The 13,729-nt window shown below is 40.0% G+C and overlaps 1 long non-coding RNA gene across 1 annotated transcript in view; it reads left to right on the top strand.

Annotated features, from left to right (window-relative positions):
* The window catches only part of LOC141277298 (uncharacterized), a 145,327-nt gene that overhangs the window by 63,919 nt on the left and 67,679 nt on the right, over positions 1-13,729 (top strand). The gene's annotated exons all lie outside the window — the stretch shown is intronic.

The raw sequence follows: 13,729 nt of genomic DNA, 5'->3' as shown, positions 1-13,729 counted from the left end.
TCTCTTTCAGAACACAGAAAAGGAGAGAACACACCCCAATTCACTTTATGAACCTAATATTACCCTGATAAAACCAAAGACAGTACCAAAAAATAAAATCATACAACAATATTCCTCATAAATGCTGATGCAAAAATCATTAACCAAATATTAGCATTTGAATCAAGCAATGTATAAAAAGAATTAAACACCATGACCAAGTGGCATTTATTCAAGTCATGCAAGGCTGGTTCAATAATTGAAAATCAATCAATGTAATTCATCATATTAAGAGACTAAAGAAGATTTGAAAATCAATCAGTGTAATTCATCATATTAAGAGACTAAAGAAGAAAATTCACATGATCACATAAATTGATGCAGAAAATGTATTAGACAAAATTCAACACTCATTCATGATGACACTTCTTAGAAAAATATAGGTATAGAGGGGGCATCCTCAGCTTGATAAAAAACATCTCCCAAGGAATCTATTGCTAACATTATAGTAAATGCTGAAAGACTGAATGCTTTCCCCCTATGATCAGGAGTAAGCCAAGTAAGTCAACTCTCACCACTTTTATTCATCATAGTAATGGGAGATTTTGCAGTATAGTAAAGCAAGAAAAGGAAATGAGAGGCATACAGATGAGAAAGAACTGAAACTGTCCTTATTTGTGGTCAAAATGATTGCACAGAAAATCCCAAAGAATCTTCAAAAAGAGTCCTAGAACTAATACGCAAATTCAACAGGGTCACAGGATACAAAATGAGCATGCAAAACTCAATTGTATTTCTGCATATTAGCAATGAATATATGACATGAATTAAAAAATACAATACCGTTTACAGTTGCTCCGAAAAAGAAATCTTAGGTGTAAATCTAACAAAAGAGGTACAAGATTTCTATGATGATAACTATAGAACATTGATTTAAGAAAATCAAAGATCTTGATAAATGGAGAGACATAATGTGTTCATAGGTTAGAAGATTCAACATAGTAAAGATGTCAATTTTCCTCAAGCTAAGCCTCACACATTATGCAAAAATTAACTCCAATGGAATGAACTTAAATGAAAAAATATACCACTTCTAGAAAATATATAGGGGAAGTCTTCAGGATCTAGGACTAGGCAAAGAGTTCTTAGACTTGACGCCAAAAGCACAATCCAAAAAAGGAAAAATTGATAAACTGGACTTCATCAACATGAACTTTTATTTTGTGAAAGATCCTGTTAAGAGGATGAAAAGACAAGCTGCAGGGTGGGAAAAAATATTTTCAAACCACATGTCTGACAGTAGACCTGATGTCTGGAATATATAAAGAATTCTCAAAACTCAATGATTAAAAACCAAACATTTCAATTAGAAAATGAGCAAAAGGTATGAAGAGACATGTCAACAAAGAGGATATACAGATAGCCAATAAACAATAAACACAAGAAATTATATCCAACATCACTAGCCGTTAGGGGAATGCAGATTAAAACCACAATGAGATATCATTACAAACTTATCAAAATGGTTGAAATTAAAAAATAGTTGACAAAACCAAATGCTGGTAAGGATACAAAGAACATGGATCACATATATTGCTTGTAGGAATGTAAAATGGTACAGTCACTCTGGAAAACAACTTACTCAGAGATCAAAGGAATTATAAAGCCAAAGGAAGCCAAAGGAAGTGGCCTTGTATAGTAGACAGATTATACAATAGGTATACAATAGGTTGTATATTATTTCACCCAACAAATTCATTTCTAGGAAATTATTCTGTAGTTACCATTCCATAAATGTGCAATAACATATAAACAAACAATGCACATTTCATTGCAGTAGTGCTTCTAGTTGCCAAAAACTGGAATCAAAATACTTGATAGATTTAAATAAACCATATTTGTAATGGAGTACCATGTAGCTATTAAAAAGACCTGATAGATATGTATTATTCTAATTTTTGTGTAAAAAATGGGTATGTATGTCTTTAGGTTTGGTAGTATATACATAGAAAAACTAGAAATATATACTCTATGCTATTAAGGTTATCTTGGGAGGGGGTAGAATTATGAGGGACTTTAACTCAGTACTCTATTTCTGTATGTTCAAATAGGTTTCTATGAATGTCATTAACTTTTAAAAAAATTAACTATAGTTGATTTACAATGTTGTGTTAGATTCAGGTGTATAGCAAAGCGATTCAGTTATACATATCAATATATACATATATACTTTTTCAGATTCTTTTCTCTCATAGGTTGTTACAAAATACTGAGTATAGTTCTCTGTGCTATAAAGTAGGCCCTTGATGGTTATCTATTTTATATATAGTAGTGTGTATATGCTAATCCCAAACTCCTAATTTATGCCTCACCTTTCCCCTTTGGTAACCATAAGTTTGTTTTCTATGTCTGTTGGTCTATTTCTGTTTTGTATATAAGTTTATTTGTATCATTTTTGTTAGATCCCACATATAAGAAATATCATGATATTTGTCTTTCTCTGTTTGGCTTACTTCCCTTAGTATGATAATTCCTAGGTCCCTCTGTGTTGCTGCAAATGGCATTATTTCATTCTTTTGTATGGTTGAGTAATATTCCATTATACACACACACACACACACACACACACACACACACACACACACATACCACATCTTCTTTACTCATTTGTTGATGGACATCATTTATGTTGCTTCTATGACTTGGCTATTATAAATAGTGCTGCAGTGAACATTGGGGTGCATGTATCTTTTTGAATTATGGTTTTCTCTGGATATATGCCCAGGAGTGGGATTGCAGGATCATATGGTAGCTCTATTTTTATTTTATTTTTTATTTTATTTATTTATTTTTTTGTGGTATGCGGGCCTCTCACTGTTGTGGCCTCTCCCATTGCGGAGCATAGGCTCTGGACGTGCAGGCTCAGCAGCCATGGCTCACAGGCCCAGCTGCTCCATGGCTTGTGGGATCTTCCTGGACTGGGGCACGAGCCTGTGTCCCCTGCATTGGCAGGTGGACTCTCAACCACTGCGCCACCAGGGAAGCCCGTTAGGTCTATTTTTAGTCTTTTAAGGAACCTCCACACTGTTCTCCATAGTGGCTGTACTAATTTACATTCCCACCAACAGTTTAGGATGGTTCCTTTTTCTCCACACCCTCTCCAGTATTTATTATCTGTAGACATTCTGATGATGGCCATTCTGACCGGTGTGAGGTGATATCTCATTGCAGTTTTGATTTGCATTTCTCTAATAATTAGTGATGTTGAACATCTTTTCATGTGCCTTTTGGCCATCTGTGTGTCTTCTTTGGAGAAATGTCTATTTAGATCTTCTGCCCATTTTTTGATTGTGTTTTTTTTTTTTTTGTGATATTGAGTTGTATGAGCTCTTTTTATATTTTGGAGATTAATCCCTTGTTGGTTGCATTGTTTGCAAATATTTTCTCCCATCCTGTAGGTTGTCTTTTTGTTTTGTTTATGGTTTCCTTTGCTGTGCAAAAGCTTTTAAGGTTAAGTAGGTCCCACTCGTTTATTTTTGTTTTTAATCCCATTACTCTAGGAGATGTAGCCAAAAAGATATTGCTGCGATTTATGTCTAAGAGTGTTCTGCCTATGTTTTCCTCTAGGAGTTTTATAGTATCCAGTTTTTCATTCAGGTCTTTAATTCATTTTGAGTTTATTTTTATCTATGGTGTTAGGGAATGCTCTAATTTCATTCTTTTACATGTAGCTGTCCAGTTTTCCCAGCAGCACTTATTGAAGAGACTGTCTTTTCTCCATTGTATATTCTTGCCTCCTTTGTTGTAGATTTACCATAGGTGCGTGGGTTTATTTCTGGGCTTTCTATCCTGTTCCATTGATTTATATTTCTGCTTTTGTGCCAGTGCCATACTGTTTTGATTTCTGTAGCTTTGTAGTATAGTCTGAAGTCAGAGAGCCTGATTCCTCCAGCTCTGTTTTTCTCTCTCAAGATTGTTTTGGCTATGTGGGTGAGGTCTATTGTGTTTCCATATAAATTAAAAAGGTTTTTGTTGTAGTTCTGTGAAAAAACATTGGTAATTTGATAGGGATTGCATTGAATCTGTAGATTGCCTTAGGTAGTATAGTCATTTTGACAATATCAGTTCTTCAGTCCAACAACACAGTATATTTTTCCATCTGTTTGTGTAACATTTGGTTTCTTTCATCAGCATCTTACAGTTTTTGGAGTATAGGTCTTTTAGCTCCTTAGGTAGGTTTATTCCTAGGTATTTTATTCTTTTTGATGTGATGGTAAATGGGATTGTTTCAATTTCTCTTTCAGATCTTTTGCTGTTAGTGTATTTATTAACTTTTGTATTCAGTCAAAGGTGTTTTAAAGAAGGAGCTTTGGAGTTTGACTGACTTGTTTTTAAGTTTCAGCACTTTCATTTGCTAATTTGGATAAGTTAGTTAATTTCCCCAATAAGTAAATTTAAGATCCCCAGTTTCCTTATCTGTAAAATGGGGATAATGATACTTAGCTTATAAAGTTATGTGAATTCAGTGAAGTAAAATAAACATTTGATCCAGAGTCTGGCTCAAAGCAGTTAATTTATAAAGAGCACTTGTATATGTTTGCCACTCCCTAGACTGTTGAAGAATGGTAGATTTCTGACTAACTCACTTGCCTAAGCCTTATCATGTAAAACCTTGATACCCACCAGGCCCCATGGACTCATTGAATTTCCAAAACTGGCCACTTTATGTCAGTTCTTACCCGAGATCCAAAATAAAAGCTACAAGCAGTGTCAGTACACTAGTTTGGTGTTCATGTTCCTTGGACTTGCCCATCTTTTACCCTTCAGTCAGCCATCCAGGTCCAGAATTTCACTGTTCCATCTGTATCAGAAGCTAACTTAGTGATAGAGAGAAATACCTCTAAGCTTAGAATCTTTATCATTCAGTGAGTTGAACACTTCTGCGCTTATCCCCATTTGAAAATGACAGAGCCACCAGGACATTCTTTGATTGGACTTCCTATTTGCAACTCTGTTTTGGGAGTTGAATGTCCATGTGGCTTTTTGGTCCATAGGGCAGAGAGTCTCAGCTTGGGCCACTGTGTTACAGAGTTCTAATACTATATAGTGAAAGTGGGATAGGATAAGCCAGCCATATGATTTTAGGGCATTTTGGATTAAACCGAGCCACCATGGGCTTCCCTGATGGCACAGTGGTTAAGAATCCGCCTGCCAATGCAGGGGACATGGGTTCAAGCCCTGGTCCAGGAAGATCCCACATGATGTGGAGCAACTAAGCCTGTGTGCTACAGCTACTGAGCCAGCGTTCTGGAGCCCACGAGCCACCACTACTGAGCCCACGTGCCACCACTACTGAAGCCCATGCACCTAGAGCCCCGTGCTCCATAACGAGAGAAGTCACTGCAATGAGAAGCCTGTGTACCGCAATAAAGATTAGCCCCCACTCGCCACAAGTAGAGAAAGCCCACACACTGCAATGAAGACCCAACACAACCAAAAATAAATAAATAAAATAAATAAGTTAAAAAACAAAAACAAAAAGTGGAGCCACTGTGGTTGATCTGTCCTAAGCTATTACATGCCGTGCACTGTGAGGCTCTGTGATCCTTCGCATCCAGAAGGACCCGATCCAATCCAGCAGTGAACATGCTGCCAGAAAGAAGCCCGGCTGGAGCTAACTCCAGCTGACGGTAGAAGCTGTGGCATCGCTACGAACCTGGATCTGATGCAGGTCAGACAACCCCAGATGATCCCTCATATGGCTGAGATGTAGTAGCGATGCATGGCGTATTTCTGCCTGGCCTATGGATGTCTGGGGATTACGTGAATCTTTCCTGTAACAGCAGACTCACTAACTCTAGGGGAGTGCTATCTTTACAAAACTTTGTGCGAACACTTCCTCTGGCTATTAATACAAGCATGCTGACTCCTGTTTTCTTTCTCTAGGGATGATGATGTGGAAAAGTAGATTAGAAGACAGGTACTGTGTTTTAGAATTAGTGGTCTCACTTCTCTTAGACTACTTCTGTGCGTGAACTTCTGATACTGAACTTCAGGGTATGACAAAGGTGGAGGGACCCAAATTCTAAGGAGCAGATCTCTCAATACAGAAGTACAGATGGGAGAGGGACTCTCAGCTTGATGGGCAAACAATCAAATATTTGAGTACTCTATCACAACACACTGCCAATTACTGCCATCTGCCTGCATGTGAAATTGATCTTTCTCTCACCCCCAGAGCCCTGCAGGAGCAGCAGTGGAAGATGCCATATTTGCAAATGCTCAGTTCCTTGAGCTTGTGTGTCTGACCCATCAATACTGACCTTGAGACTTTCAGTTTGATTCATTTTCTTTTAAAAAACGCAATTTCCTGTGTCTAAGGGAGGGAGGAAAGGTTAAAAAATATCATTATAAAGGCTCCAAGGATTTTTGGGACATCAAATTGCTCTGACAAACCATTTTTATGAGTTAAGTGTAAAGGAAACAGAAACATACGGATTAAATTTCCCTTAAAATACACATGGGCTTAAAAATTAAGGGGGAAAGAAGGACTTGGCAATGTGGGTTTCAGGCTTTGCCAAACCCCAGCTCCTGAGAAATAACTTGAGATGCTTGACAAACCCAAAAAGCAGCTGGTTTTGCCCTGTGCCCTCATTGAGCGACATTTAGAGTCCCATGTGATTGGAAGCTCTCTAACTGAAATATGCTAATTTACAAACTCATGCTCTGATTCTTCGGATTACCTCAAACAGTCTCTGTTTATAAAATTTCTCCCTAAAGGCCTAGTCCTCCTCGGGTTCTCATTGTGTCTAGGCAGAATCACAGACCAGCGTTCTAATTCCCATTTCATGGATGAAAACACAGAGCTTGATGAGGTATAAGCTAGATGGTTGGGGGCAGCTTCTTCAAGACAGAAAATTTACCCATATGTACCCCACACCTGCCTTGAGAACAAAAGAGAATCTTTGGTTCATTAAGTTCTATAATGGATTCATAGACAAATGGCAAGTATAAACTCCCCGTTGAGCATTGAGGATTCAGAGGGGTATGTGAACTTAACTATAGTATTCATTCATTCATATATTCAATAAGCAAATGCTTATGGAGCAAAAAGGTACTATTGATATCACAGTGGAGAATAGAAATAAAAGCAGCTAACATTGATTGGGGGTTACTATATTCTGGTTATTGTGCTGACCCATTCCTGTGCAGTATCTCATTGAATGCCCGCTTGAACTTTCAGAGGTTGGTACTGTTGACTCTCTCCATTTTATAGAGGAGGAGAGAGGTAGAGAGGGATTTAGTAATTGACTTAAGATTGACTAGAAAGGGAAGATCTAGGATTCAAAACCAAGATTGGTGTTAAAGACACTTGGATGCTGCCTTCAAGGACCCTAGAGTCTCCTGGCCAAGCTAAGCCACACTCAAATGCAAATACAATAAAGAGTGATGAATGTCCCAGAGACGTTCAGAGCATGGAGGGATCACTTTCTACTGAGATTAGGAAGGCTTTGTGTAGGAAGAAGTTTTTGCAAAAGATTTTGAAGGATGAGTAACATCAGAATACCAGGGGAGAGGTCAGAGTCATTTCTGCCTGGAGAACACCCACGAGGGGGTTGAGAGGAGGAAGCCTAGAGCACAACAGGAGATACTGCAGAAATGCAGGGAAATCGCACTGAATGTACATTTTTCTTAGGCAAATGCAATTATGTATCATCAGCCAAAACAAAAGAAAACAAACTCTCCAAAATAATGTAAATAGCTCAGGCAATTTAATCTGCCATTTCCTAGAAGATGAGTGTAAGATAGGAGGAGCAGTCTGTTATTTTCTCATTCGGGTCCAACTCTGAGAGCCTCTCATGATGTGAGCATCTCACAGCGCTTAGTGATTCTAGAGATGAAAGGTGTACATTTTTGCATAACATGGTCCCAATCGTGTTAGCTAGCACTCAGGTGAAGTCTGTTCCAGGGCGTGAGGAATAACAGTCTATTGCTGAGATGGAATAATTTTGACTGTATGTGATATTTACCTTATTTGCTCATTTTAGAACTTAAACCCCCTTTTATAAGTGCAAATCCACAATAGCTGCTTACCTTGTAAGTGAACTCTTGAAATTAGAAGGTCAAGTTGTTAAAAATGCTTTGAGTTGATGTAGTAGAAAAAAATCAATCCAAACAAAATGTAAATTGTGCATGAAAATATATGAAGAAGCTAAAAATTGTTACTAATGCATGAAAATATATTAACCTCTAAATATATACAAAAGGAAACACAACTATTTAAAAAACCTAACTATTCGCCTGTTTGTGACAAACCAAGCATGCAGACTTCTGACGGTCTCCAAAATGCTATTTGTCATTAATAGCAGGGACTTCAAGACTTGAGGGTGAGAAAAATCAGTAAAAAGGCAGCAGGGCTGAGAAAATTTATTAAAGAAAATATAAGGAGGTTGAATTGTAAGAGTAAGACATGGAAGAACACTGAAGGTGCATGAATAGTTAAGTCTTCAAGAAAATGTTAATATGGTATGAGTTGACATAATATACACGTAAAAGAAATATCTGATAACTTTACTCCTACTTTTTCTCTAAATATAAAAGCTATATGTGCTCATTTTAGAAAAAGTAGGATATATAAAACCCACAAAAGATAAACGGAGAAAAGCAAAAATCACCCATAATCCTATCACAGACAGAGAGAACCACTTTATCTTTTTTGTGTGTATTCTTCTACATGCATATATTTTACATAGTTACATTGATTCATGCTCTCTATGGGTGGTTCTCAAACTGTAACATACATCAGATTCACCTGGCTGTGAAGACACATTGCTGTGGGCTCACTCCCTGAGTCTCTGATTCAGCAGGTGTGGGTGGGACCTGGGAATGTGCATTTCTATCAAGTATATAGGCACTGCTGCTGCTTCTGGTCCAGGGACCATGCCCTGAGATCCACTGTTCTATAAGGCCTTCATGCTTGGTATTTTCACTTCACATTGCATCAAGAGTATTAAAGTTATTTGAAAATACCTTTTCTCATGCCTGCATAGTATTACACGATTTGTTACCCCTGCTCCTATTGTTTTTCCATACCCATTAATTGGAGGATGTCCTACTTAAGAAAACAACACTGAGATGTACCTCAAGCCTTAAGACAGAAGCACACACACCTAAGGCTGTGAGATAAGAGGAAACATTTACACTTAATGGTTACTTTGCATTTTAGAGGACCATAATGATCACATCCCCGATAGGAATGGTCCTGATAAATCATTTTAGCTGCGTAGCAAGGACTTTGTAAGCCTCCAGAAGCTGTATCTCTCACAAAGCAGTTATCACTGACTTCTGAAATGGGCCAAGTGGTTCTTCTGAAATATGTAGAAAAAGAGAATCAAGATAACAGTCTAGGAGACTGATGTTATGACATGCAGCCACCTAAAAATCTTCTTCCAGAAGTTGCTTGATAAGCTTATGTTTCCAAAGAAACCTTTGGCACTCTTAGTGAGCAGGCTCTCACCACGAACAGAATCCCAGTGGGGAGTGCTTTGGCCCTTCTGCCTTTTTCTCATCCTCAGCAATGAGCACCAGAAACAGTTAAACTGCCAGCAGCTCCCAAACAGTGGTTTCCGCCCTTAGCGACGGCCAGCCCATGCAGGCTCACCACACACAGCCTCAGAGGTCTGGCTCCAAAGCGCCTCTCTGCCCAGACGCCATTAACAATGAGAAAGGAAAACTGTGGCCACCACAGAGCTTCAGAGGCCAAAGACACACAGTAGCCTCCACCCTACCAACGAATTCCCCTCACCCCACGCCTGCGCCTTGCTTCTCATACCCTGCCTTTCCCCAGACTTTCACAAAAACCTAGCGTTCTCTTCCTCATTCATCGGATGGTCTCACACTGTCCCCGAAGAATTCCAAGGAGATCCAATGAAGCTGCGTTTCACAGTGAGGAATCTCTGGACACTTGGATACTACTTGCTGTGGGTGAACTCAGTAAATTAGTACCAATGAGACCAAATGTTGTTTGAATGGTGTTATTTATCAAGCATGCTACAGATGTGTATTATCCAACTTAATCCTCACATTAGCCCTAAGAGCTCAGTATTCTTCTTCTTCCCATTTTACCAATGAAGAAATAAATGGAAGACCAGAGAGGTTAAGCCACTTGCCCAGTTTCACTCAGCTGGCAATGATGGAGATGGACTTAAACCCAAATCTACCTGACTCCAAAGCCCATGTTCTTTACCACTGTTCTGATCAGCTTCTTTTAAGAAGATATCTAATATTTGTTTAACTTTCTGTTCACCAGACTCATCTAAGTGCCCAAGAAGGCCAAGCATTTTGCTTTTTAAGAGACTCTTAAATGGTAGATCAGATTCCTAATAGCCTATTTTAAATCAGCCAAAAGAAAGTCTTCTGATTTCCTGGGTTATTGGTTTACCCTCTGTGGCACTCAGACCACAGGAAGCGTGTGAAGATGGTCTACAGAGGACTCAGTTACCACAGCAATTAGCCTGAGGTGTGAATAAAAGTTACTATCGTATTAAAATAAACTGATTTTTTTAAAAATCCATAATTTTGGTACTTACATATATGCACGATTGTATGTGTGTATATATATGGCGGCCCTAGGTATACATACACACATGCATATATACACTTAGTCCTATGCATACTCAGTTACGTAAATATGCCGAGTAGTGGTTTTCAAACATCAGCGTGCGCTGGAATCACCTGGAGGGTTGTGAAACCACAGACTGTTGGGCCCCTCCCCCAGAGTTTCTGAGTCAGGATATCTGGGAAGGACCCAAGAATCTGCCTTTCTGACAAGTTCCAGGTGATGCTGATACTGCTGGTCTGAGTAGAGGGGCCGGGGATCTGCCAAAGCTTTACCCTACAGGGAAAGAAGAGTTTGCCACAATATTTTATTTCATTGTATTATTTTTTTATGGGCAAGGGGACCTGGAGGCGGTGGCTTGGTCTGTGGTCTGTGGGGGCATTGGGCCACCCTTTATCCACACCCTAGCTTTAGTGTCACAATATTTTAAAGGAAACTACCTTTCTTTCTTGAATTCCGTGCCACGTTGTCTGTCTGCTGAAATGATGGATTGGTGTATTCGACCGGGGAGCACAATCACCTGGAGAATCGGGCCCACTTCATACTGAGTCTTCCATGTCACGACACAGGGGGTTTCCCAAGGAACAGCTGTGACACTTGAAGTCCCAAGGGTGGTCGTTAACAGATAAAAGCCAGAGAAGGCCAGTGGTTTTTGATTGTCTCCTCTACATCAATAATGGGAAAAGATATCGACTCCTTTGTTACTCGATGTAATTTTAGAGATGTTTGCAAACAAGCTTATTCATTTTCTGTAGCTGTCCCAGGAACTGAACGTTCCTCCTGCTGCTGGAAAGATCATGCTCCCTTGCTACAAGTGTGATTGATTTCTCAGATTTGCCTGTCAAAATGCCCTGTGAAATGTTCCCCAGCTCCCTGATAGCTCAGGTCTTGTCCTGTGTACATTGCTTCCGGAAGTTTCTTGGCATATTGGAGTAGAGGGAGTTTAGCATCAGTGTTCACTCAGTAATATTTTCATCTAAATTAATGGGTTGAGTTCTGTGGCAGAGAACTTCAGCTATTTCTGCCAGATTTGGGTGTCCCTGAATGACACAGCCATGAACAAGCAGGTCAGGTCCTTGCTCCAGTTTGAAATTCTTTGTGTCTTGAGCTGTTTTGCTAAAGGAGAACAGCATATACAATGCTGTACCAGGCCACACATTCAGCGCTATCAAAGAATAAAATTCTCAAATTTCTGCTATCTCTCCCCGGGATGGAGAAAGCCAGGCTGACTTCCAACCTCAAATTCTGAGAGCAGACCAGAGGGCCAGAAAACGTCGGTCTGTTTTCTTCTTTGATAAACTTCCTTGGCAAAGTGAGACGACCTGAATTACGGTGTGGCCTGTGGCCCAAGAATCTTGAAGTCGGCTCTGGCTTCGCCTGCTTCTTGCCTCTCTTCAGGCAGTGGTGTCTGGCCCACAGTGCTGTAGATCAGTCACTCGGTTTCCAGTGGCAATCATGTATTCTCTTTATGATTACGGGTGCCACCGGAGGGAGGGGAACAGCCACAGATAACCCCAAAGAGGGCTACCCCAGAAGCCAGTTCTACTGTTTGCTTTGGGAAGGCGTTATTCAGTTTCTTTATATAGCTATTTTGCCTTTCTAGCTGATAGCAAAACAAATTTTTGTTCCCTGAGTACCTAAGGCCTCATGGTGGGGGAGGTGGACCAGCAATTTGCTAATTGGGAAGAAAACAAAGCTTGGGTTTAAGGAAAAGATGACTGAGTATGCCTGTAAAGGATGCTCTCCTTGCTGAGAGAATCTGCCAGGTAGCTAAACCACAAGCAGAAGACGTTTCTGCCTAGAATTTTGAAAAGGGAGCTTGGGTGTCCTCCAGTACGAAGGAGACTGCAGACTGTTCTGAGAGGGCTGGAGCCCTGGGACTGCAAGGGATGAATAAGGCCTGGCTCTTATTTTCAGGGACCTCAAGGTCCAATAAATGGCTGAATGCTTATTTAGTCATTCATTTGACAAGTATTTATTGAATACTTAGAATGTGCCCGGGAGATTGTTTTGGTACTGAGATCTCAGAGTAGAAAGAGACTCTAGATCAGAGATCAGAAGTCCCCTGGGTAGCAGCATCTCTTCTGTGCTGTCCTTGGCAGATCGTCACCTGACCTCTGACCACATACTGGGGTGGGAAGCTCGCCACGTTGTGAGGCAGCTTATCCCATCGCCCCACAGCAATCACGGCTCAAAGGTTCACTTTGTACTGTACTGAATCCGTTATCTGCCTTCTCAGATTCCACCCTGAATGGAACCAATGTCTCCTTGCATGAGCCCTGTGTAACTCGACACCACTGCCCACCCACCTGAAACCCTCTCACCTCTCCCCCTAAAATAACCACACACACAAATACGCACATGTAAAACCCCCAAAACCGTTGGGTATGTTTCTGCTTCTGCGCTTAGCAGTGGCGGTGGTGGTGGCATATGGGTGATACAATGAGTTAAAAAGAAGGTCGAGAATAAGACGAGGGTGAATGTGTTTGTCCCAGTTCCTAATGCAGTCGGTCTCCAGCAAATATCCATCAAAGGAATGAGTGAATGGATGAGTGACTGGACGAGTGACTAGAGTATGAATTACTAACTAGGCTATAAACTTTTCATATTATGAACTGTGTCTCATACATTTAGTACCAAAGACAGTACTTGGTCCATAAGTAGGGGTTCAACAATAAGTAATTTCTGAATGAATGGATGGATGCATGAAATTGAAAACCACTGGAATATAAGTGGATGCTAAATAAATATTTGTCATCAGAACAAATGAATGAATGAATGAATGTTCAAGCCAAAGAGCGAGGCTTCACTGGGAATAGTTATTCTGCTTCAGCAGTAGGGAAGTTATAGTGGGTAGGTGAGAAAAGCATGACTTTAATAGGGCTGTTGGTTGCCTTTTCCAGCATGAGAAGCTCTTTCCTACGTTGACTCAGCAGCCCAGGCAGTCTGCCTTCATTCTGCGGTCTTTTCTCACATGTTAGGGTTAGCTAGGTGAGATGGCAGTGTTTTGTCTTGTTTCATTTTTAAATCAAACTCTGCTTTGCTTAGACATTCTACATTTATTTGGTTGGCTTTCCAGTTGCTAAAGGGAATATGGATGTTAACTAGAAATGGTTACAGATGCTAACAGAG

The sequence above is a fragment of the Tursiops truncatus genome, chromosome 20, assembly GCF_011762595.2.
Source record: "Tursiops truncatus isolate mTurTru1 chromosome 20, mTurTru1.mat.Y, whole genome shotgun sequence".
In the NCBI taxonomy this organism is placed as follows: Eukaryota; Metazoa; Chordata; class Mammalia; order Artiodactyla; family Delphinidae; genus Tursiops; species Tursiops truncatus.
The sequence above is the reverse complement of the archived record's forward strand: the minus strand, read 5'-3'. Positions and strand labels throughout refer to the sequence as shown.